This window comes from Nycticebus coucang, chromosome 7 (genome assembly GCF_027406575.1).
Source record: "Nycticebus coucang isolate mNycCou1 chromosome 7, mNycCou1.pri, whole genome shotgun sequence".
Classification (NCBI taxonomy): domain Eukaryota; kingdom Metazoa; phylum Chordata; class Mammalia; order Primates; family Lorisidae; genus Nycticebus; species Nycticebus coucang.
The window spans coordinates 43,265,229-43,291,014 of NC_069786.1; the positions used below are offsets into that span (position 1 = coordinate 43,265,229).

A 25,786-nucleotide genomic window follows, 5' to 3' on the forward strand; every position below is an offset into this window, starting at 1 on the left:
ATCTCCCCTTCAGCCTCCTTTGATAGTAATACACATATGAAGAAATGAATCACTTACAAAAGTCAGCAGTCTGAAAGTTACATAATATATTGTCTAGACTTCTCTGTTCTCCTAACTAGTTAAAATAACAAAACAGTTAAATTGGCAGATCCAACTGTGGATCTGTATTTTTTAATGTGTCCTATGTAGTCTTCCACTTCTGTCAAAATTACCTACAGATGCTTGTTAAAAATATATATAGAGATGCCTAAATGTTACCCTAGTTGTAATAAGACTTTTTCCAAAGACATCTCTTATTGTATCTCATAGATTATCAGGGAGTTGATATTGAAGCCATATTGAGGAACAGATTGTGCACTCGAAAAATCAAACAGAACTGCTGATTCATTGGTTCCCATGTACTGATGCTACAAACCAGTGTTTCTAACTTATCCTGACTCAAATTAACCAGACATTCCAGATTTGAGAGTGGCCAGTAGCAGACATCTCCTTGTTCATGGCTCTTGTCTCTTCTCACTTTTATCCTGGTTTGAGAAGTCTCATCTTTGCCTGAAGCTCACCAACTGATAAAGCACAGGCTTTTCTTGGGTGAACTACAATAGAGCAAATAGATGTTGATGTTGATGCTCACCTCGTAACATAGCTGAGGGATTAGTAACAATGAGCAAGGAGACCGGCAAGTTGAGGGTAAGAAGAAGAGTTGTTGACAGTCACTGAGGATATGCTATAATTTTGGATTGGGAGGAAAGGTCATGCTTGTAACATTAGGCAATGTTAACATATTGCTGTATGTATGTGTATTTTTTATGTTGTGTATTTTCTGATTTAAGATTTATTATTTATGTTGTGTATTTTCTGATTTAAGATTTATTAATAGCTGAGTGTAGTGGTTCATGCCTGTAAACTAACACTGTGGGAAGTTGAGGCAGATTGGCTTGAAGTCAGGTGTTTGAGGCCAGCCTCAACAACATGGTGAAACCCTTTACCAAAAAAAATTTTTTTTAATAAAAATAAATAAATAAATAAAATAATTTGTAAATATCAAATGCATGTTTGTCTTGATAAACACCTGGGGTCCTCCTCTTGTTTTCTGATACCCTGAAGTCACTGTGTGGCTGGACCATGGAATATTTTTGTGGTATTATTATAATCCTATGTTGAAATCAGGATAATATTAACCTCATAAATAATTTGAATAGCTTTTTTTTCTTTTCATATTTTCTGGAACAACTTGAAATAGGAATGAACTGTGTCTTGAAAATGTAGTAGAACCTACGAGCTAAGTCATCTTACCCGGGGGTTTCTTGAGAGGGGTGGTCTTTGACTATAACTTCAATTTTTCATTATTTATTCAAGTTATTTATTTCTTCTTGTAACAGTTTTGGTATTTTATACTTTTCTGATAATGTATCCATTTCATCTGTGTTTTCAAATATTATTTATGTAATTTCTCCTAATAACCATTCTTGTGTTCCTGAATCTCTTATAGTGTCTACAGTCATCTTGTAGTATCTACAATTACAATCTCTTGTAGTATCTACAATACAGTCTGTATTGTATTTGCATATTTTTCTCTTTTATCTTTTTTCACTCTCAACAGAAGTCTGCTCATTTCACTAATCTTTCCACATAATTAGCATTTGGATTGTTATGCTTTCTTGTTTCTTAGTATTGTCCTTGCAAATATTGTTCTCTATGTGATCCTGTCCTTAATATTTCTTTCCTTCTTTAGCTTGCTCTGCAGCTTTTTTCTAACCTCTTTATTTGGATGTTTATAATTTATCAAGAAACCAAAAAGGTTAAAATTATGAGTTAAAAATCCAAATAAAGGGCGCCAGGATTTTCAACAGCACTGTTTAAATTCGTTTGTCAGTCCTCAGCGGATCGACTGGATTGCAGATCACGATGACCATCCCCTCCCTGGAGGAGCTGGACTCCTTGAAGTACAGCGACCTGCAGAACTTGGCCAAGAGTCTGGGCCTCCAGGCTAACCTGAGGGCAGACAAGTTGCTAAAAGCCTTAAAAGCCCACCTTAAACAAGAAACAAGAAAAGAAAGTAAGAATCAGGATGAAAGTCAAACTTCTGCATCCTCTTGTGATGAGACTGAGATACAGATTAACAATCAGGAACATGGTGACAGAGAGCCAGTTGCCCATGTCACTAAAACAAGGAGAAGTCACAAGACAGTCCAGGGAAACCCTGACTTCCAGGACCATTCAGAGATCCAAGTAAGTGATTCCCCTTAATTGCAAAATCATGAAAAGCAGGAAAACCAACATCTCAGTGCTACTATAAAAGTTCCTTCTCCGTCAGACGAGAGCCAAGGAGCTGAGAACAAAGTTTCCTCAGGAAGAAGCGGAATAAATGATATGCCAAGCATTGGAGATTCAAAGGTACCTTCAGGAAGAAAGAAGTCCCTCTACACAAATGAATTTTGCAAACCTAGAAAAATTAAAATAACTGGAATCACTACTCCAAACTTTAAGAAGCTTCATGAGGCTCATTTTAAGGAAATGGAGTCCAAGGATCAATATATTGAGAGAAAAAAACATTTTGAAGGACACAATTCATTTAATGAGCTGAAGAAGCAGTCTGTCAATAAGAGCAGTACAGTGACTCCAGTTCCTCTAAGAGGAAGACTTTCTGTGCCTTGTGCTCCCCTCACCCAACAGCACTCACAAGGCGGCTTTCACACCCCTACAAATGAGAGCATCTCTGTTCTGAAGGGGTCAGTCAAGCACTCTGCCCTCTCCACAAGTAAAATGAATGTCAGGTTTTCGGCTGCTACTAAAGACAATGAGCATAAGCGTTCACTGACCAAGACTCCAGCCAGAAAGTCTACACATATGACCATACCTGGGAGTACCCCAAAAGGCGAGACTGTGCTCAGGACACACAAGTTAAAGACCAGCAAGGGGAATTCTGCTGCTGGTGTTATTACCCCATTCAAGTTGACGACTGAGGCAATGAAGACTTCCGTCTCCAATAAGAAACCAGTATTTGATCTTAAAGCAAGTTTGTCTCGTCCCCTCAACTATGAGCCACACAAAGGAAAACTAAAACCATGGGGACAATCTAAAGAAAACAATTCTCTGAATGAACATGGAAACAGAGTTGACTTCTACAAGAAAACTTACAAACAACCTTGTCTCCACACTAGGGAGGAGCAATGGAAGAAACATGAGCAACAATGAAAGGAGAAGAAAGCAAAGGTTTTGGGAGCACAAAGAGGACTCATTATGGCTAAAAATTAATAATTTTTGGATATCTTATAAATTGTTTCTGAACTTTTCTTTTTGTAAATGTTTTTATACTATCGTCCCACTTTAATCAAAAGATCTTTTTTTCCTATTAACTGTTCATAACCTCTGTGTCCATCTTTGTGTGCTACATCTTTGTGTGCTACATCTCTGAAAAGACATCACCTTTAAAGCTCACAAGTTCAAATTCTTTGAAATGGTTTTTAGCTAAATCAGTTGTCTAATGAAACCCATCCTAGAGATTCTTAACGTAGATTTTAATATCAAGTTCCCCTGCTGGTTCCAATATTAACAGAACTATAGTCTTCTAGGCATTAGCATTTAACTGATGTTAGCTAGTTATACAAGCTTCAGAATTTGAACAAATTAAAAACAAGATAAACTGGGATAGAAAGACCACTGCTGCATCCTCTAGAGAACCTAGTAATCTTAATTAATCTCGAGCATATGGTTTGGTTAGCTAGGTGAAAAGTGTTTTATTTATGCTTATATATTCTTTTGCTCAGATGACTTCATGTAATTGCTGTTACTCACTATATTCTTAAAGACAACTCTATCTCATTCTACCCTTTCTTATTTAAACATAAGAGCTACCGGCCCCTACTGAAATATGAATATTACTGCTTTAAAGATTACTATGCTTCATCAAACTCATCTTCATTTTATGGAAAAGACTGGAGTTGCTTAGCATCATGCCCATGTTTATTGCACCTCAATTAGAGCTTATATGTTTTGTACTGTGCAAGATTGTCATAAATAAAAGCTTTTTCTCACTGTAAAAAAAAAGTCCAAATAAAGAGATCAGAAAAATGCTGCAGAGGTTTCTTAATAAATATGTTTGAGCCTTGAACTTCCTTCCAACTCCTACATTAATACCTATCTTTTCTTTCCTAACATTACTGAAGATTAGGTTTTCCATTCCTTCCTGAGGCCAACTTTTCCACTTTAATCTTTCCTTTCCTATCTCCTCCATGGCCTTATTTTAGCCTAGTCTTCGTGTTAGAGTTTTGGATGTGAGGAGCAAAAAACCCATTCATGCTCAAAGAGAAGAGGAATTAGTGTAAGAATACCAGTGGACCGGCGGCGCCTGTGGCTCAATGAGTAGGGCGCCGGCCCCATATGCCGAGGGTGGCGGGTTCAAACCCAGCCCCGGCCAAACTGCAACAAAAAAATAGCCGGGTGTTGTGGCGGGCGCCTGTAGTCCCAGCTACTCGGGAGGCTGAGGCAAGAGAATCGCTTAACCCCAGGAGTTGGAGGTTGCTGTGAGCTGTGTGAGGCCACGGCACTCTACCGAGGGCCATAAAGTGAGACTCTGTCTCTACAAAAAAAAAAAAAAAAAAAAAAAAAAAGAATACCAGTGGACCACAACTGGAAAGTTATCAGATGCCAAGCTATTTTTCTCTGTCTCTCCGTAGGGTCACATCTTTGTCTCTCACAGAGCTTCTGCCTCTCTCAACACATCTTTGCCTTGCTCTGTTTCTCTAACAGCTAGCTTCCTCCTCTTCCACCCTACTGACTTCTTATCCATTCATAGTTTTTATTTTGTCTGACTTCATCTTTAACATGGCACTTACTGCTGCACTATCCTTTTTTAATACCCTACCCTTACATCTCCATCTCTACCACTAACCCACCAATTATTGCCATATTTCTTACTTCATATTTCTAAAAAAGAGAATCTAATTGGCTCAACTCATCTTTTCATGAATAGGTAAAAGATCATTACCCAACCTAGATACCTACCATTTATTAGTTACTCATATTGAGGGGCAAAGGCTATGGGCTAGCATTTACCCTTAAAGCAGCGGGGTCGAAACCCCTTTGTAACAATGAAAATACAACACAGCATTAGGAAGGTTGAGAACCACTCCCTTAGAGACTTATTAGTAGAACAGGCTCCAGCAACTCTAATAGCTCTCTCATTCTTAGACAGTCAATTTCAATCCATTCGTTCCTTGACCTCATACTTAAATTTTGTCATTACTCTAAAAACAAAAATCCTGTTTTGAACCTGTTTTTGCCTATTTGTTTTCACCTCACCTTTTTAACTCATCCATTATTCTCAAAAGACTGATATTTGCTGTGTGCATATCTTCATCTCCCATCAACTTTTCATCCCATTAAAATTGGGCTTCCTCTTTTATTATGTTCTTGGAACTGCTCTCACCAAGGGTACCAGTGATCTTCTAATTGTCCCCCCAGTGGACATTTTTCAGCCCTTATTTCATTGCCTTTTCTTTTTTAAAAAAATAATTCAACGTACTGTAATAGCAAACTTACAGGAGTAGCACAGATGACAGACAACATTTAAAGCATGTACTTGCATGTAGGACAACTGAATTAGGAAAGTATAGTAATGGATGGAACTACTGTATGATAAAAATGAGACTAATGATCCTCCTTTAGCTGCATGGAGGTGAGAGTCTTGAGCTTCTGAGCTGCTGTTGGCCAGGGCGGGGTTTGAACACACCACTTCCTGTAGGCACCATACTCTGTTGAGCCACAGACACTGCCCATCACTGCTTAATTTGAGCATACCTTAAACAAGCTTATAATACATTGGCCTGCAGGGTGCTGCAAATACAAACAGCTTTGTTGAGTCACAAAGTGATCCTGAAAAATGCAGTTTAAATCTTCTGCCTACTGAAGAAAGTACTAGAGAAATTCATCACAGGGATAATTACAGTGGAAAATACAGTTTAGAAGCATCTGCACTAAAAACATTAGATCTACCTCATACAGATTCAAGAAGATTAGGACTGATAAGAATAGAGAAAAGCGGGAAGAGCTGCACTGGGACCCGTGATCAGCACCCTCCCATACCTCCAGAAGAGCTGTGTCCTCCCAAACCCCGGTAAGAGCTGCGCAGGGACCCGCTACCCAGCCTGCCAGGCCTCCCCACGCCCTGACCAGGAACTCTGGGAGCCGTGTAACCCCGCATCCTCTCTCCTATACCCTCCCTACCTCCACACCACCCTCTCCTCTGGCCAGGGACTCTGGTAGCTTTGTGCCCTCGGGAGCCCTCCCTGCCTCTGTGCAGAGCCCTTCTCCTGGCCAGAGACTGGTGAAGCCTTGGACTCTCTGTGCTAAAGTCACTGGGCGCCAGGTACTCCCAGAACCATGTGCACCCCCCCCACCCTCAACCCCGCCCTGTTGCTGCATCTAGGGGTGTCACACTCTGGAGATGCTCCCACAACCAGAACTCCCTGGCTGGGGCAGCCCCAGAAGAGCTACACAGGGTCAATCCCTAAAAAGATCCAGTAACAATGGAGTGATCCCCCTGGGTCTAATCTCGGAGAGACACCAGCCCAACTCTGAAGACGGCCAGAGACAACAGTGAAAAACAATCATGAGAAGAAATCAAAGGAAAAACTCTGGCAATATGAATAATCAGAGTACATCAACTTCCCCAAGGAACAGTGGGGCAGACACAGCACAAGATCCCATGCACAAACAAATAGCTGAGATGTCAAAAATCAAATTCAGAATCTGGATAGCAAATAAGACCAAATTAGAATTCCAAGCAGTAACCCAAAAGATGTCTCAAGAATTCAACGAATTCAAAGACCAAATGACCAAAGATTTTGACACATTGAGACAAGAAGTTGCAGCCCTCAAAGATCTGAGGAACACAGTAGACTCCCTCAGTAACAGAACGGAGCAAGCAGAAGAAAGGATTTCTGACATTGAAGACAAAGCTTTTCAACGCTCACAAACTCTAAAAGAGGAATAGAAATGGAGGGCAAAAACAGATCACTCTCTCAGAGAGCTCTGGGATAATTCTAAGAAAACCAATATTCATCTTATAGGGATCCTCGAAAGCGATGAAGTGGCTTCACAAGACATAGAGTCTCTTCTTCATGAGATTATGAAAGAGAACTTTTCAGACATGCCACGAGATTCTGAATTTCAGATAGCTGACAGTTTCAGAACTCCAACACAACTCAACTCGAATAAGACATCCCCCAGACACATCATCATCAATTTCACTAAAGTTAATATGAAGGAGAAAATTCTGAAAGCAGGAAGATGAAAGAAAACCATAAGTACAAGGGGAAGAATATTAGAATAACTGCAGATCTCTCTGCTCAAACATTTAAAGATAGAAGAGAATGGTCATCGACTTTTAATCTCCTAAAACAAAATAACTTTCAACCCAGGATCCTGTACCCAGCAAAACCGAGTTTCATTTATGATGGAGAAATTAAATGCTTTAATGACATTCACATGTTGAAGAAATTTGCGACAACTAAACCAGCTCTCCAGGATATTCTCAGACCTATCCTCCATAAAGACCAGCGTAATCCTCCACCACAAAAGTAAACCCACCCAGAAAATTTTGATCAAATTCCAACTTCCATAGTCACAAAAGGATTAAAAATGTCCAGCGGACTCTCGAAAGGCTTATCAATATTCTCAATTAATGGAAATGGTTTAAATTGTCCTCTAAAGAGGCACAGGTTGGCTGACTGGATACAAAAACTCAAGCCAGATATCTGCTGCATACAAGAATCTCATCTTACATTAAAAGACAAATATAGACTCAAGGTGAAGGGATGACTAGGCAAATGGAAAGCAGAAAATACCAGGTGTTGCAATCCTATTCGCAGACGCAATAGGCTTTAAACCAACCAAAATAAGGAAGGATAATGATGGACACTTCATATTTGTGAAAGGTAATACTCAATATGAGATTTCAATTATTAATATTTATGCACCCAACCAGAACACACCTCAATTTATAAGAGAAACTCTAACAGACATGAGCAACTTGATTTCCTCCAGTTCCATACAATTTGGAGATTTTTAACACCCCTTTAGCAGTGCTGGATAAAGCCTCCAAAGAGAAGCTAAGCAAAGAAATCTTAGATTTAAACTTAACTATTCAACATCTGGACTTAACAGACATCTACAGAACAATTCATCCCAACAAAACTGAATACACACTCTTCTCATCAGCCCATGGAATCCAAAATCAACCACATTCTGAGCCACAAATGTAACCTCAGCAAATTTTAAAACATAGAAATTATTCCTTGAATCTTCTCACACCATCATGGAATAAAAATTGAACTCAATAACAACAGGAATATGCATAACCATACAAGAACATGGAAGCTAAATAATCTTATGCTGAAGGATAGATGGGTTATAGACGATATTAAGAAGGAAATCACCTAATTTTTGGAACAAAACAATAATGAAGACATAAATTATTAGAACCTCTGGGATAATGCAAAGTCTGTCCCAAGAGGGAAATTTATAGCACTGCAAGCCTTCCTCAGGAAAATGGAAAGAGAGGAAGTTAATAACTTAATGGGACATCTCAAGCAACTGGAGAAGGAAGAACATTCCAACCCCAAACCCAGAAGAAGAAAATAAATAACTAAAATTAGAGCAGAATTAAATGAAATTGAACACAAAGAATTATACAACAGATCAATAAATAAAAAGGTTTTTTGAAAAGGTCAATAAAACAGATAAACCTTTGGCCAACCTAACCAGGAAAAAAAGAGTAAAATCTCTAATTTCATCAATCAGAAATGGTAAAAATGAAATAAAAACAGACCCCTCAGAAATTCAAAAAATTCTTAACAAATATTACAAGAAACTTTGCTATCAGAAATATGAAAATCTGAAAGAAATCGACCAATACTTGGAAGTACACCACGTACCAAGACTTAGCCAGAATGAAGTGGAAATGTTGAACAGGCCTATATCAGGTTCTGAAATTGCATCAACTATACAAAATCTCCCTAAAAAAAAAAAGCCCAGGACCAGATGGCTTCACGTCAGAATTCTACCAAACCTTTAAAGAAGAACTAATACTTACATTACTAAACCTCTTCCAAAATATAGAAAAAGAAGGAATACTACCCAACACATTCTATGAAGCAAACATCACCTTGATCCACAAACCAGGGAAAGATTCAACAAGAAAAGAAAATTATAGACCAATGTCACTAATGAATATTGATGTTAAAATACTCAATAAGATCCTAACAAACAGAATACAACAACACATCAAAAAAATTATACATCACAACCAAGTGGGATTTATCCCAGGCTCTAAAGGCTGGTTCAATATATGTAAATCTATAAATGTAATTCAGCACATAAACAAACTAAAAAATAAGGACCATATGATTCTCTCATTGATGCAGAAAAAGCTTTTGATAATATCCAGCATCCCTTCATGATCAGAACACTTAAGAAACTTGGTATAGAAGGGACATTTCTTAAACTAATAGAGGCCATCGACAGCAAACCCACAGCTAATATTGTATTGAATAGAGTTAAGTTGAAATCATTCCCACTTAGATCAGGAACCAGGCAAGGTTGCCCATTGTCTCCATTGCTCTTTAATATTGTAATGGAAATTTTAGCCATTGCAATTAGGGAATAAAAGGCAATCAAGGGTATCCACATAGGGTCAGAAGAGATCAAACTTTCACTCTTCACAGATGACATGATCATATATCTGGAAAACACTAGGGATTCTACTGCAAAACTTTCAGAAGTGATCAAGGAATACAGCAATGTCTCAGGCTACAAAATCAATACCCATAAATCTGTAGCCTTTATATATTCCAACAATAGCCAAGCCGAAAAACAGTCAAGGACTCTACTCCTTTCACAGTAGTGCCAAAGAAGATGAAATATTTGGGATTTTATCTAACAAAGGACATGAAAGATCTCTATAAAGAGAACTATGAAACTTTAAGAAAAGAAATAGCTAAAGATGTTAACAAATGGAAAAACATAACATGCTCATGGTTGAGAAGAATCAACATTGTTAAAATGTCTATACTACCCAAAGCAATACATAATTTTAATGCAATTCCTATCAAAGCTCCATTGTTATATTTTAAAGATCTTGAAAAAATAATACTTTGTTTTATATGGAATCAGAAAAAAACTCAAATAGCCAAAACATTACTCAGCAATAAAAACAAAGCAGGAGGAATCACACTACCAGACCTGAGACTGTACTATAAATCGATAGTGATCAAAACAGCATGATACTGGCACAAAAACAGAGAAGTAGATGTCTGGAACAAAATAGAGAACCAAGAGATGAATCCAGCTATTTACCGTTATTTGATCTTTGACAAGCCAATTAAAAACATTCAGTGGGGAAAAGATTCCCTATTTAACAAATGGTGCTGGATGAACTGGCTGGCGATCTGTAAAAGACTGAAACTCGATCCACACCTTTCACCATTAAGTAAGATAGACTGTCACTGGATAAAAGATTTAAACTTAAGACATGAAACTATAAAAATATTTGAAGAAAGTGCAGGGAAAACTCAAAGGAATTGGCCTGGGTGAATATTTTATGAGGAGGACTCCCCAGGCAATTGAAGCAGTATCAAAAATATATTACTGGGACCTGATCAAACTGAAAAGCTTCTGCACAGCCAAGAACATAGTAAGTAAAGCAAGCAGATAGCCCTCAGAATGAGAGAAAATATTTGCAGGTTATACTTCTGATAAAGGTTTAATAACCAGAATCCACAGAGAACTCAAACGTATTAGCAAGAAAAGAACAAGTGATCTCATCTCAGGGTGGGCAAAGGACTTGAAGACAAACTTCTCTAAGAAGACAGATGCACAATCTACAGACACATGAAAAAAAGTTCATCATCCTTAATCATCAGAGAAATGCAAATCAAAACTACTTTGAGATATCACCTAACCCCAGTAAGAGTAGCCCACATAACAAAATCCCAAAACCAGAGATGTTGGCATGGATGTGGTGAAAAGGGCACACTTCTACACTGCTGGTGGGAATGCACACTAATACATTTCTTCTAGAAGATGTTTGAAGAATACTTAGACACCTAAAAATAGACCTGCCATTTGATCCTATAATTCCTTTACTAGGTTTATACCCAGAAGACCAAAAATCACAATATAACAAAGACATCTGTACCAGAATGTTTATTGCAGCCCAATTCATAATTGCTAAGTCATGGAAGAAGCCCAAGTGCCCAATCTACTCATGAGTGGACTAGCAAATTGTGGTACATGTATACCATGGAATATTATGCAGCCTTAAAGAAAGATGGAGACTTTATCTCTTTCATGCTTACATGGATGGAGCTGGAACATATTCTTCTTAGCAAAGTATCTCAGGAATGGAAGAAAAAGTATCCAATGTACTCATAGTACTACTATGAAACTAATTTTTGGCTTTCATATGAAAGCTATAACCCAGTTATAACCTAAGAATTTGGGGAATGGGGAGAGGGAAGGGAGTGGGAGGGAGTATGGGCGGAGGGAGGGTGATAGGTGGGATTACACCTGCGGTGCATCTTACAAGGGTACATGTGAAACTTAGTAAATGTAGAATATAACTGTCTTAACACAATAACTAAGAAAATGCTAGGAAGGCCTTATTAACCAGTATGATGAAAATTGTCGAACTGTTTATGAAACCAATGTATGGTGCCCCATGATCGCATTAATATACACAGCTATGATTTAAAATTAATAAAGAAAAAAAAAGAATAGAAGAAAAAGTATCCAATGTACTCGGCCCTACTATGAAGCTAATTTATAGCTTTCATATGAAGGCTATAATCTAACTATAGCACAAGAATATGGGGAAAGGGCCAAGGGAGGTGAAGGGAGGGGGCAAGTCAGGATGGAGGGAGGGTATTGGGTGGGGCCACACCTACCATGCATCTACAGGCAAAACCTACAAAATGCAGAATACAAATATCTACATACAATAACCAAGAAAATGCCATGAAGGCTACGTTGAACAGTTTGATGAGAAAATTTCAGATTGTATATGAAACCAGCACATTGTACCCCTTGATTGCACAAATGTACACAGCTATGATTTAACAATAAAAAATAAATAAATAAATAAAAAAGAACTGCAAAAAAAAAAATGAAACTAACATTATTGTTGTTGTCAGTGAGAAATCGCTGGGCATGGTGGCTCATGCCTGTAATCCTAGCACACTGGGAGGCCAAGGTGGGTGGAGAGCTTGAGCTCAGGAGTTCAAGACCAGTCTGAGCAAGAGCAAGAACCCCATCTCTACAAATAGCTGGGCATTGTGGTGGAGGTCTCTAGTTCCAGCTTTTCAAAAGGCTGAGGCAAGAGGATCACTTGAGCTCAAACGTTTGAGGTTGCTGTGAGCTATAATGCCAAGGCACTCTACTGAGGATGACAAAGAGAGACTCCTTCTCAAAGGGAGGGAGGGAAGGAGGAAGGAAGAAAGGAAGGAAGAAAAGGTACTTTAAAAAAAAAATCCCAATACTGGTATTTTCCAGAAAAATTTAACAGATGTGTTTGTAATTGTTACCAAGTTCAACTACTGAAGCTTGTTTACTTTGTTAATGCTTTACCTCTTTGCATTTATATTAAAAATTAGCATACATATGAAAATGGAAAAACTACCAAAATTTGTTTCTGTCCTCTATTTTTCACAATCATACTTAGGTACCTTTTACCGAAAAAAAGAAAAAAAAAAAGAAATCTGTTCAGAACCACCAAAAATAGGAAGAAGAGGAGAAAGAATTTTTTTGTGTGTGATGAGAGCTTTCCCTCCGTAGTGAAATCTTAAGCACTGGCACATATACAGTGTGCTAGCTGGTTTTCTTTTGGTATATTGTTACACTTTTGGCATGGATAGCACATAGGCTGGTGTCTTCAAAAGTCCAACCAGATCGGCCTCACTTGCTTCATGCAAAGCACCCACTCTGAAAGGGCAGATCTGTTTTGAAGTCCTAAGTAATTTTTCACAACCAATGCTTGAAAGGAAGTTTGCAAATCAGAAGTTCAGTGGATTTCTGATAACTTCTGATTTCACAAGTGCCACCATCCCAAGGTATGTGACAATGAATTTTCTTCATATCTCTAGTAGAGGACGCAGTCTGCGAGGGGCTATAGTTGCTAGTTGCTTCCTGGCTGGGCAGTTTTTTTTCCATGAGCCATGATATAGAGCCTAAGTACATGGCTTCTGGGGCTGGAGCTCAGCCAGCTGGAGGTGGCTACCGGCATCAGAGAGCAACAGTGGTGCAGCAACCATCGCACCACTGTGGCTGTGGACACAGTTGCATTCTCAACATCTCACATTTTTGGAGACTTTTTTTCTAGAAATGTTCTACCTTTTAGGTTTCTATGAATCCATGATGCTGCTTATAACCTTGGGCTATTCTTGTTTTTTTTTTCCCCTTTGTAGGTTTTTTTTCTGTGCTTCTCAAAATAAATGTTGGTATTCCTCAGATTAAATAATTACCTGTTATTCTTTTTACTGTATGTACGTTCCACTTTTGGAGTTTCAACTATTACTTTATAAGGTGTTGATTACAAAATTTGCATTTTAAGACCAGTCCTAATGAGATTGGATGACCTTACCAGTCTTAATGAGATTGGATAACATCACAGAATTCTTCTCTACATGGTGTTTCAGGCAATCACTGTCAGTTAGGTTTTGTGCCCTGCTTATTCTCTACTTCCCTCTTTGTGTAGTCACCTTGGAACTACAGCAAGGAGCTTTCTTGTCTTCTAACTTATAATTGGGTTTGGCCCATTGACAGGCATTGGAGAGGATCAGCAAGTGGGAGGGTAAGATTAGGATATTCTTACAGGATAGCCATAGGTGGACTACATCCCTTACTGAAGGCACAAATCCTGTCAACACCCAGAAAATGCTCTTTTTATGGCTTTGGTATATAATGGCTCTCTAGTATTGCTAGCACTGGGATCATACACTATCCTTTATCAGTTTAAACTTTTCTGCACATTACCCAGTTTGAGTGTACTCTCTTGTTTCTGCCAGGATCCTAACTTATGTAGCATATACGTTAAAATTTATTGGGCATCCCTTTCCTATACTCCTTACATTGTCTTCAAGCCCTACATACCCATATAATTACTAAGACTTGGTGATTTCAGATTCCAGATATTACTCAAGTGTATACCTCCTCTCTGTTCTCACTCTCAAAATCCTAGAGGCCCTCAGTATTATCTCTATGAAATAAAAATGTATCTGAATAGAAAAGGATTGACATTGAGGTAAACTATTTACCAAAGGTTTTCAATCACTAACAAATTATATGGTCTGCTTGATTATATTTGGTTTTAATATTCTCTGGTAAATCCATGAATATGCATCTTGTAGCCTGTATGATTCTGTTTTCAATCCTTATATTTTAAAAAATAAATTGGGATTTTTGGTTTTATTTATAAATATGGAGTGCTTTTATCAAGTAGAATCCCAAATGGAATCCAAATATATATAATAAATTAAAGTAGAGCTATTAATAGTTCTAGTTAAGGCAGGGTTAGTACCTAACACACAATAGGAAAATTACTTTTCAGCATCCATTACCAGTGCTTAATAAGTATTTGTGTTCCCCCAATAATTTTCTCCAACTCAACTTTATTGCTATCCTGGCCCTGTGCCAAATTGGCATGTATAAAATATTCTCACTCAGCCTTAGCCATAATACACTAATAAATAGTCTGCTCCATTCTACTAACAGAGAGTTCACCAACATAATCAGAAACTGGTTATAATGAGATGCTGGCTCCTATTCTATTTGGTCAGGATGATTTTTCAAGAAAGGTTTTTACTTCAAAGGCAATGGGAATTTCCATCCAGCATGAAGATCAACTTATTCTGATTTTTCCATATGAACTAAAGATATTTAATGAAAGAAATGTGGAAAAACTTCCAGTTTATCAAAAGAATTCCCCATTATAATGTCAGCTAAGTGTCATTCTGTTAAGTATGATCCTGTTAGCCCTTGTACCTACTGTATTGTATGATTAGATTTACTGAACTTGGAGTTAGCCGAGAAAGTCTTTTTTATATCATATACTATAAATTATATCTCTTCCATCTTCTACTTACTCTCATTTTTTATTTATTTATTTTGTGTGTGTGTGTGGTTTTTGGCCAGGGCTGGGTTTAACCCGCCACCTCTGGCATATGGGACCGGCATCCTACTCCTTGAGCCACAGGTGTCGCCCTACTCTCATTTTTAATGTTTTTTTTTTTTTTTTAACTCTTAAAGAATATTTGGAGTCTAATTCTTTTTTTCTTTTTTTTTTATTGTTGGGGATTCATTGAGGGTACAAGAAACCAGGTTACACTGATTGCATTTGTTAGGTAAGATCTCTCTTACAATCATGTCTTGTCCTCAAAAGGTGTGGCACACACCAAGACCCCACCCCCTTCCCTCCTTCCCTCTCTCTGCTCTTCCTTTTCCTACCCCTCCCTCATTCTTTCTCTCTCTGCTCTCTTCTTCCCCCACCTCCACCAAGGCATTAATTGTCATTAAGTGTCCTCATATCAAAATTGGGTACATAGGATTCATGCTTCTCCATTCTTGTGATGCTTTACTAAGAATAATGTCTTCCACGTCCATCCAGGTTAATACAAAGGATGTAAAGTCTCCATTTTTTTAATAGCTGAATAGTATTCCATGGTTTACATATACCACAGCTTGTTAATACATTTCTGAGTTGGTGGACGTGTAAGCTGTTTCTACATTTTGGTGATTGTAAATTGAGCTGCATTAAACAGTCTAGGGCCAGTGTCCTTATGATAAAAGGATTTTTTTCCTTCTGGGTAGATGCCCAGTAATGGGACTGCAGATCAAATGGGAGGTCTAGCTTGAGTTCTTTGAGGGTTCTCCATACTTCCTTCCAAAAATGTTGTATGAGTTTGCAGTCCCACCAGCAGTGTAAAAGTGTTCCCTTCTCTCCACATCCACACCAGCATCTGCAGTTTTGAGATTTTGTGATGTGGGCCATTCTCGCTGAGGTTAAATGGTCTTAAATGGTATCTCAGGGTGGTTTTGATTTGCATTTATCTAATAAGTAGGGATGATGAGCATTTTTTCATATGTTTGTTAGCCATTTGTCAGTCTTCTTGGGAGAAGGTTCTATTCATGTCTCTTGCCCATTGATATATGAGATTGTTGGCTTTTTTTCATGTGGATTAATTTGAGTTCTCTATAGATCCTAGTTATCAAGCTTTTGTCTGATTCAAAATATGCAAATATCCTTTTGCATTGTGTAGGTTGTCTGTTGTTTTGGTTGTTGTCTCCTTAGCTGTACAGAAGCTTTTCCATTTAATGAAGTCCCATTTGTTTATTTTCGTTGTTATTGCAATTGCCACAGCAGTCTTCTTCATGAAGTCTTTCCCTAGGCCAATATCTTCTGGTGTTTTTCCTATGATTTCTTAGGAGGATTTGTATCATTTCATGCCTTAAATTTAAGTCTTTTATCCATCTTGAATCAATTTTTGTGAGTGGGGAAAGGTGTGGGTCCAGTTTCAGTCTTTTACATGTGGATATCCAGTTCTCCCAACACCATTTATTGAATAGGGAGTCTTTCCCCCAAGGTATGTTCTTCTTTGGTTTATCAAAGATTAGGTGGTTGTAAGATGTTAGTTTCATTTCCTGGTTTTCTATTCGATTCCAAGTGTCTATGTCTCTATTTTTGTGACAGTACCATGCTGTCTTGACCTCTATGGCTTTGTAGTACAGCCTAAAATCTGGTATGGTGATGCCCTCAGCTTTATTTTTATTACTAAGAACTGCCTTGGCTATAGGGGTTTTTTTCTGGTTCCATACAAAATGCAGAATCATTTTTTCCAAATCTTGAAAGTACGATGTTGGTGTTTTAATAGGAATGGCATTGAATAGGTAGATTGCTTTGGGAAGAATAGACATTTTAACAATGTTGATTCTTTCCATCCACGAGCATGGTATGTTCTTCCATTTGTTAATATCCTCTGCTATTTCCTTTCTGAGGATTTCATAATTTTCTTTGTAGAGGTCCTTCACCTCCTTCTTTAGGTATATTCCTAGGTATTTCATTTTCTTTGAAACTATGGTGAAGGGAGTTATGTCCTTAATTAGCTTCTCATCTTGACTGTTATTGGCGTATACAAAGGCTACTGACTTATGGACATTGATTTTATATCCTGAGACATTACTGTATTTTTTTGATGACTTCCAGGAGTCTTGTAGTTGAGTCTTTGGGGTTCTCTAAGTATAAGATGATATCATAAGCAAAGAGGGAGAGTTCGACCTTCTCTGCTCCCATTTGGATTCCCTTTATTTCCTTGTTTTGCCTAGTTGTACTGGGTAGAACTTCCAGCACTATGTTGAATAGTAATGGTGACAGAGGACTACCTTGTCTCGTTCCAGTTCTAAGAGGAAAAGCTTTCAGTTTTACTATATTCAGTAAAATATTAGCTGTGTGTTTGTCATAGATAGCTTTGATCAGTTTCAGAAATGTGCCACCTATGCCTATACTCTTCAGTGTTCTAATTAGAAAAGGATGCTGGATTTTATCAAATGCTTTTTTCTGCATCTTATTGAGAGGATCATATGGTCTTTGTTTTTGCTTCTGTTAATATGGTGGATAACGTTTATGGATTTGCATATGTTAAACCAGCCTTGCATCCCTGGGATGAAACCTACTTCATCATGATGTATGCCTTTATTGATGATAAGCTGTAATCTGTTGGCTAGGATTTTGTTGAGAATTTTTGCATCTATATTCATTAGTGAAATTGGCCTGAAATTCTCCTTTTTAGTTGGGTCTTTTCCTGGTTTTGATATATTAGGGTGATGTTTGCTTCATAGAACATGTTGGGGAAGATTCCTTCCTGCTCAATTTTTTGGAATAATTTCTGCAGTATGGGAATAAGCTCTTCCTTGAAGGTTTGATAGAAATCTGGTGTGAAGCCATCCAGACCAGGGCATTTTTTTGTTGGAAGATTTTTTTGTTGTTTCTTTAATCTCAGTGATTAAAATTGGTCTGTTCAGGAGCTCTATTTCTTTCTGGCTAAGTATAAGGAGAGGGTGTAATTCCAAATATTGATCCATTTCCTTCACATTGTCAAATTTCTGGGCATAGAGTTTCTGGTAGTATTCAGAGATGATCTCTTGTATCTCTGTGGCACCAGTTATTATTTCCCCTTTATCATTTCTGATTGCGGTTACTAGAGATTTTACTTTTCTATTTCTAGTTAGTCTGGCCAAAGATTTATCTATTTTATTTACTTTTTTAAAAAACCAACTCCTTGTTTCATTAATTTTCTGAATGATTCTTTTGTTTTCAATTTCATTGATCTCTGATTTAATTTTGGATATTCCTTTTCTTCTGCTGGGTTTAGGCTTAGCTTGTTCTTCTTTTTCCAATTCCATAAGATCTCTTGTGAGATTGTTGATGTGCTCTCATTCTGTTTTTCGAATGTAGGCATCTAAAATGATAAATTTTCCTCTCAGAACTGCTTTTGCAGTATCCCACAGGTTTTGGTAGCTTATGTCTTCATTGTTGTTATGCTCAAGGAAGTTTATTATTTCCTCTTTTATTTATTCCTGCACCCAACTGTCATTCAACAGAAGGCTGTATAATTTACATGCCTTTGTGTGGTGTTGAATGTTTTTCTTGGAATTGAGTTCCACCTTTAGTGCCTTGTGGTCTGAGATACAAGAGATACACGGTAAAAATTCAATGCTTTTGATTCTGTTTAGGTTTGTTTTGTGCCCTAGGATATGATCAATTTTGGAGAATGTTTCATGGGATGATGAGAAGAATGTATATTCTTTATCTTTGGGATGGAGTGTTATATACACATCTATCAAGCATGGGTCTCATAGTTCTAGGGTCTCATTAAGTCCCTTATATCTTTGTTTAATTTGTTTAGAGGATCTGTCCAGCTCTGTAAGAGGAGTGTTAAAGTCCCCTGTTATCATAATGTTATAGGACGTCATATTGCTCAGACTGAGTAAGGTCTGTTTCAAGAATCTGGGAGCATTTAAATTGGGTGCATACATATTTACAATTGAAACATCTTCTACTTGTATTTTTCCCTTGACCATTATAAAGTGACCATCTTTGTCTTTTTTGACTTTAGTTGCTTTAAATCCACATGTATCTGAAATAAGATTGCAACTCCTCTTTTCTTCTGAATTCCATTTACCTGAAAAATTGTCTTCCAACCCTTAACTCAGAGTAAATTTGTCTTTTGAAGCTAGGTGTGTTTCCTGCAGACAGCAAATGGATGGCTTGTGTTTTTTAATCCAGTCAGCCAATCCATGCCTCTTCAATGGGGAATTCAAGCCATTAACATTTATTGAGATAACTGGTAAGTGTGGTAGTGTTCTATTCATCTAATATTGTGAGAGTCCATTGCTGAGTTTTATCTTTTGCATCAGTGTGGAAGTTAGGTTCTGTCCTTTAATTTCTGAGTTCTTACTTTGCTGCTGATCCATCGTGATGGTCAGTGTGTAGAGCAGGTTGAAGTATTTCCTGTAGAGCTGGTCTTATTGTGGTAAATTTCCTCAATGTTTGTATGTCCGCAAATGATTTGATTTCTTTGTCAGTTTTAAAGCTTAGCTTAGCAGGATATAGAATGCTGGGCTAGAAATTGTTCTGTTTAAGTATATTAAAGATAGATGATCATTGTCTTCTTGCCTGAAAAGTTTCGTTAGAAGTCTGCAGTCACCCTGATGGATTTGCCTCTGTAAGTCAACTGGCACTTACTCCTGGCAGCTTGAAGAATCTTTTCTTTTGTCTTGACTTTGGACAGGTTCATCACAATGTGTCTTGGAGAAGTTCAGTTAGAGCTGAGGAGACCTGGGGTCCAATATCCCTCTGAAAGGAGTGTGTCAGAATCTTTGGTGATATTTAGGAAATTTTCATATTCTCTAGTATGGCTTCCATTCCTCGGGCATTCTTCTTCCCCTTCTGGGATACCTATAACTCATATGTTTCAGCACTTCATAAAGTCCCATAATTCTGTCAGTGAACATTCTGCTTTCTCTCTCTTTTTTCTGCCTCTTTAACTATCTGAGTTATCTCAAGAGCTTTGTCCTCTATCTCTGAGATTCTTTCTTCTGCATGGTCTAATCTGTTATTGATACTTTCCACCACATCTTTATCTTTACGCTCCCTAATTGACTGCATCAACTCCTTCAGCTCTGCTCTGTTCTTTCTATATTCTTCGTATCATTCGTCTCTTGTTTGCTTCTGTTTTTTTATTTCCTTTTGGTTATTTTCCACTTTATCAGCAGTTTCCTTCATTGTTTCCATCATTTCCTTCATTGTCTTCATCATCTGTATTCTAAATTCCCTTTCTGTTATTTCTAACATTTCTTTATGGGTGGAGTCTTCTGCAGTAGCTACCTTACAGTCCCTGGGTGGGGGTTGCTCTGGACTGGTTTTTCATGTTGCCAGGATTTTTCTGCTGATTATTCCTTATGAGTGTTTTCTTTTATCTGTTTCCTTGCCCTAATTGTCCTTTCTCTTCCTCTTGCTCTTTAAGTTACCGTGCCTCTGGACTAGGGTTTCAGTGAGTCCTTTTGGTACCAGACCAGAAGGATAAGAAGATTGAAGAAAAAGAAGGGAAAAATGAATAGAAAAGAAAAGAAAAAGAGCAAGGAGTGGGGCTGAGTAAAAGGGAATATTGACAAAAAGAAGAGAGGCACAGAAAGAGGGAGACAGGAGCAATATAGATATACAGTAGGGTACTTTGACCCAACCTTAAAACCCCACAACCTCTGGGGGTACCGTGTTGGGTGGTTCCCTTGAGGTCAGCAGCTCTTTGCTAGCCTATTCAGACACAGTACCCCACCTCCACCAAATAGAGAGGAAAGACAAAAATACTATAAATCAAACCAAAACAAGCAAACAGAAAACTTTACAGGATAAAATTGGGGGAAAAAAACAAGTAATAGGGGTAGAAACAATAGCAAAAATGAAGTTCTAATTGTTAAAGAAGCCAACAATGGAAAATTATATTTAAACTAGAAAAAATGAAGATAGAACAGAAAGAAAAAAAAGAAAAATCTAGAAGGAAAATGTTAAAATTAAAAAACCAAAACAAAACAAACAAACAAAAAAAACAAAGCAATATATATATATATTCCACTTTATCAGCATATAAATATAGATATATATATTTTGCTGAATATTGTCTGGGCAACAGGTGATCTTCTGGGTTATGAGATGTTAATCACAATGCTGACAGGGCTATACAAGATGGAGACTGGAGGCCTCTTACAGGGTAGAGAGCCTCAGTCCTCTTACAAGGCACTTTAAACTGGTAAGCTTGGCTAAGCCAAAGCTTTCCCAGGAAAGCACTTGTTACTGGGATCACTCCTGAAGTGGCTGTCCACTTACCAGTGGGCCAAAACCAGTCTCACTCCTGGCCCCTCAAGGCCAGGTCTGTAAAGCATCTCAGTCCCCACCTTTAGGCTGCTCAGTCACTGGATTACTCACCCAAGCTCTACCACCTGTCCTTGGTCTTTGACCCTAAGGGCAGAGCTTGCCAGGGCAGTTCTCCCACAATGGCTCCGCCTGGCCCATAGCCAAACACTATTAGCTCGGTCTGGCTCAGTGGCTCAGTCTGGGGCCCTGGACAACACTTAAAGTCCTCCCCACTGTTGCCCAAGTTCTCCCAAGATAGTTCAACAGAGTACCAAGTCCAAAAAAACCCGAAACAGCTCACAGGTAAGGCCTTTCCAGTTTGTGATCTCACTGCTGCTATAATTACAACTGCCAGCAGGATTAGACTGAACGAACACACGCAACCACTTGCCAGTTCTCCACTGCTTTTGTCCTCCTCATGGAGTCTAGAAGTCTCTCACTGACTCCCCATGTCCCCAAAGGGATGTTTCTGGGCAAATCCCACTAGCTAGAGATGCCTGGAGTCCTCTCTCTCCTGCAAGGAAGCTATTACTTGGCCTGGATTCTAATTCTATTCTGCATCCATTGTTCTAACTTAGTATATCTGTATAGTTGAAATTGTCTTCATCTTTGTTAAAAGAAATTAATTTTATTTGAATAGAACTGTTGAGAAAGCCTTTGATCTGCCAATAATGAACTCTCACTAATAAGTGACTGACCATGGACATTGAGTCATTGAAATATCATCTAGCTTTTATTTTGACATAAGGAGATTTTCATTCCAGAAAATGATTGAGATTAGTCTCACGTGTCTTGTTTTTGTTGAAGCCAAACTAGCTCATAGTTATCCCTGCCTTTCTTTCTAAACACATGTAAAACTTTTAATGCCTTCTAGAAATCTTGCAAAGTTTAGCAGCACAGGTAAAGCCTGGCTGGTTTAAAATTTGAGGTCTCCAAATTCTTTTCCTTTTTTAAAATAGTAGAAATAGTTTTATTCCCTGGTCTTCTAGACTCACTTCTGTCTCTAGTTCTTCAAAGATACCATCATCAGTCCAGTCATTTATTCCGTGTCTAGGTTCTCTCATTCATTTATTTCACGGAATCATGAGGGTCAAGATGTTTGGCCTAATTTAAAACAGGTAAAATATTTGCTACTGTTTCTTCACCTATCTGAGCTTGTGATTTTATTCTTTAAACTTTTTCTTATTTTGAAATAACTTTAGACTTAAAGAAAAGTTACAAAAATAGTCCAGGACATTTCAGTATGTCTTTTATCTAACCTCAACAATGTTAACATCTTGCCCAACCACAATCCAATTATAACCAAGAAAATAGCATTGCTATAGTATCATTAACTATTGACTTTCTTCTGATTTCACCACTTTTTCCATTAATGTACTTTTTCAGTTTTAGGATCCAAATAGAATTCTTTATTACATTATATTTTCATGTCTTCTTCGTCTTCTCCAAGCTATTAAAATTCTTTAATTTTTTCTTATCTTTCATGACCTTGACACTTTCAGTATTATCCAAGAAATTTGTAGAATGTCCCTCAATCTGAGTTTATCTGATGTTTTTTCCTGCTTAGATTGAAACTATGCATTTTGGGAATACTTGGAAGAGATGGGCCCTTCTCCATGCACAGTGAGTGTACCGGGGGAACGCGATGTTGGTATGTTATTACTGATGATACTAACCTTAATCAGTTTGTTCCAGGAGTGTCTTTCAGGTTTCTTTACTGTGAAGTTGTTATTTTTCCCTTTTGTAATTAGTGTTAGAAAGGAGATTCTTTGAGACTATGCAAATATCCTCTTCCCTCTTCAACTCTCACCAATTATTTTTAGCATTCATTAACAGATTATGCAACTGTGATTATTACTGTGGAGTTCTGATGGTGATTTTCTATTTCCCTCATTCCTTCTGCATTTATTATTTGGAATTATTCTGTAAGGAAGTTGTTTCTTCTTTCATCTATTTATTTTCAGCAGCTTTATTGAAATATATTGTGTACATATATGAAGAGTACATTTTGATGTTTTAACATATATGAAACAATCACCACAATTAATAATGAGAACATCACAACCATCAAAAGTTTTTAAAATATTTTTCTAGTCTCTTCCTCTAAGTTCTCCCTGTCTTCCTTTTTCTTACTATAGATTAGTGTGCAGTTTCCAGATTTTTTTTTCTATTATATTTTTTAATTGTTTGGGATTCATTGAGGGTACAAAGAATTAGGTTACATTAATTGGATTTGTTAGGTAAAGTCCCTCTTGTAATTGTGTCCTGCCCCTAAGAGGTGTGCCATCCACCATGACCTCTCATCCCTCTCCCCTATCCTACATTCTCCTGCCTACACCTTATATTACATCAACTACTGCCTTCATATTAGAATTGAGGACATTCAATTCTTACTTCTCCATTCTGTGATGCTTTCATTTCTAGAATTTTACATTAATGAAATAATACAGTCCATATTCTTTCTTTCAGTTTGCTTCTTTCACTCCAGATAATTATTTATCCTTGCTGTTTCATGAATCAATAGTTATTTTTTTTCTGAGTTCCATTCCACTATATGGATATATCACAACTAGTTTATCTGTCTGTTGACCTGTTGGTGGATATATGGGTGCTTTGTTGTGATTAGAGTTAACAGAATTTATCTTTGTGTATAATTTTAGTTTGGGCCTATTGTGTTGTTATATTTGAAGTTTGATTTTTGTAGGCAGCATATCATTTGAGTCTTTTTCAGATGTATAATCTGAGAACTTCTGCCTTTTATTTACTGTTCAGACCATTTATATATATATATATTTTTGTTGTTGTTGAGACAGAGTCTCACTTTGTTGCCCCTGATTGAGTAGCAGCAAACAGCAAACTCAAACTTCTGGGCTCAAGTGATTCTTTTGCCTCAGCCTCTCAAGTAGCAGGACTACCGGTACCTGTCACAACACTCAGCTATTTTTTTTTAGAGACAGAGTCTCACTCTTGCTGAGGCTGGTGTCGGACTCTTAAGCACAGCAATCCTCCCACCTTGGCCTCCCAGAGTCCTAGCCAGTGCACCCAGCCCAGACCATTTATGTTTAATATGGTATTAACATGGCTCAGTTTAGTCTATCCTATTGCTATTTGTCCATATTTCCCATTTTATATTTGTCCTGTCCTTTTTTCTATTTTCCTCTTTCCACCTTCTTTTGAATTGAGGACTTATTACGATTTAGTTTTTATCTCCTTTGTTGTCTGTTTTGCTGTAACTCTTTGTTTTGTTATTTTATTGGTTGTTTTGGGTTTATACTGTACATCTTTAACTTCTCACCATCTATGTTGAAGTGCTATGATAATGTCATTTCACTTATAGTAGGTAAAACCTTAATTAGTATATTTCCATTTCTCCCCATCTTACTTTTGTTCTATGGTTGTCATATAGTTTGCTTTTTGATGTGTTATAAACTCCACGCGGTACATTATTATTTTTTAATTTAAATAGTCAGTTCTCTTTCCAAAAATTTTAAATATAAGGAAAAGATCATATATGTTTTCCCGTATATAATCATCATGTCTGGTGTTTTTTATTCTTTTGTCTTAGATCCAGATTTCAAACTGGTATCATCTTGTTTCTGCCTGAAGGACTTTCTTTACTATTACTTACAGAGTAGGGATGAAATAGTGATGAAATCTTCAAGTTTTTGTATGTCTAAAAATGTCTTTATTTCCCCTTCATTTTTTGAAAGACATTTTTACTGTATGTAGAATTGCAGGTTTATGAAGTTTGGTTTTTCCGTATTTAAAGATGAGAGGCTACTATCTCCTCACATGCATTGTTTTCATTGAGAAGTCTTTTATCATCCTTAACTTTGTGCCTCTGTGCATGTTTTACCCCCCTCTGGCTGCTTTTGGAGACTTTTACTTTATCATTGGTTTTGAGCAATTTGATTATGATGTGCCTTAACATATTTTTTTCATGCTTTTTGTGCCTTTTAGAATATGGATTTATCAAATTCTGAAAGATTTTAGCCTTTATTTCTCAGAAATGTGTTTTGTCCTCTGCTCTCTCTCAGTTATATGTGGAATAGGGAACTTGAATTGTTCCATGAATAGATAATCCTCTGTTAATTTTATTTTTACATTTATTTCTCTGTTCTAATTTGTGTTGTTTCTATTGTTAATGCCATCAAGATCACCAGTCTTTTCTTCTGCATTGTATAATCTGCTGTTAATGACATCTAGTGTATTAATGTTCTTGTCTTCTCTTTCTAACATGTCAGTTCTAGATCATTTTCAACTGATTGATTTTTTGAACTTAAATTTGCAGTGAGTTAATTATAGATTCTCATGCAATTATAAAAAGAA

At 37.3% G+C, this 25,786-nt stretch overlaps 1 protein-coding gene and 1 pseudogene across 4 annotated transcripts in view; both read left to right on the forward strand.

The window, feature by feature from the left end:
* Positions 1–25,786, forward strand: part of MBD5 (methyl-CpG binding domain protein 5) — a 514,567-nt gene that overhangs the window by 360,181 nt on the left and 128,600 nt on the right. The gene's annotated exons all lie outside the window — the stretch shown is intronic.
* On the forward strand, positions 1,901–3,426 carry LOC128589669 (nucleolar and spindle-associated protein 1-like; annotated as a pseudogene). Its single transcript, XR_008381115.1, has one exon. The product of XR_008381115.1 is annotated as a nucleolar and spindle-associated protein 1-like (transcript).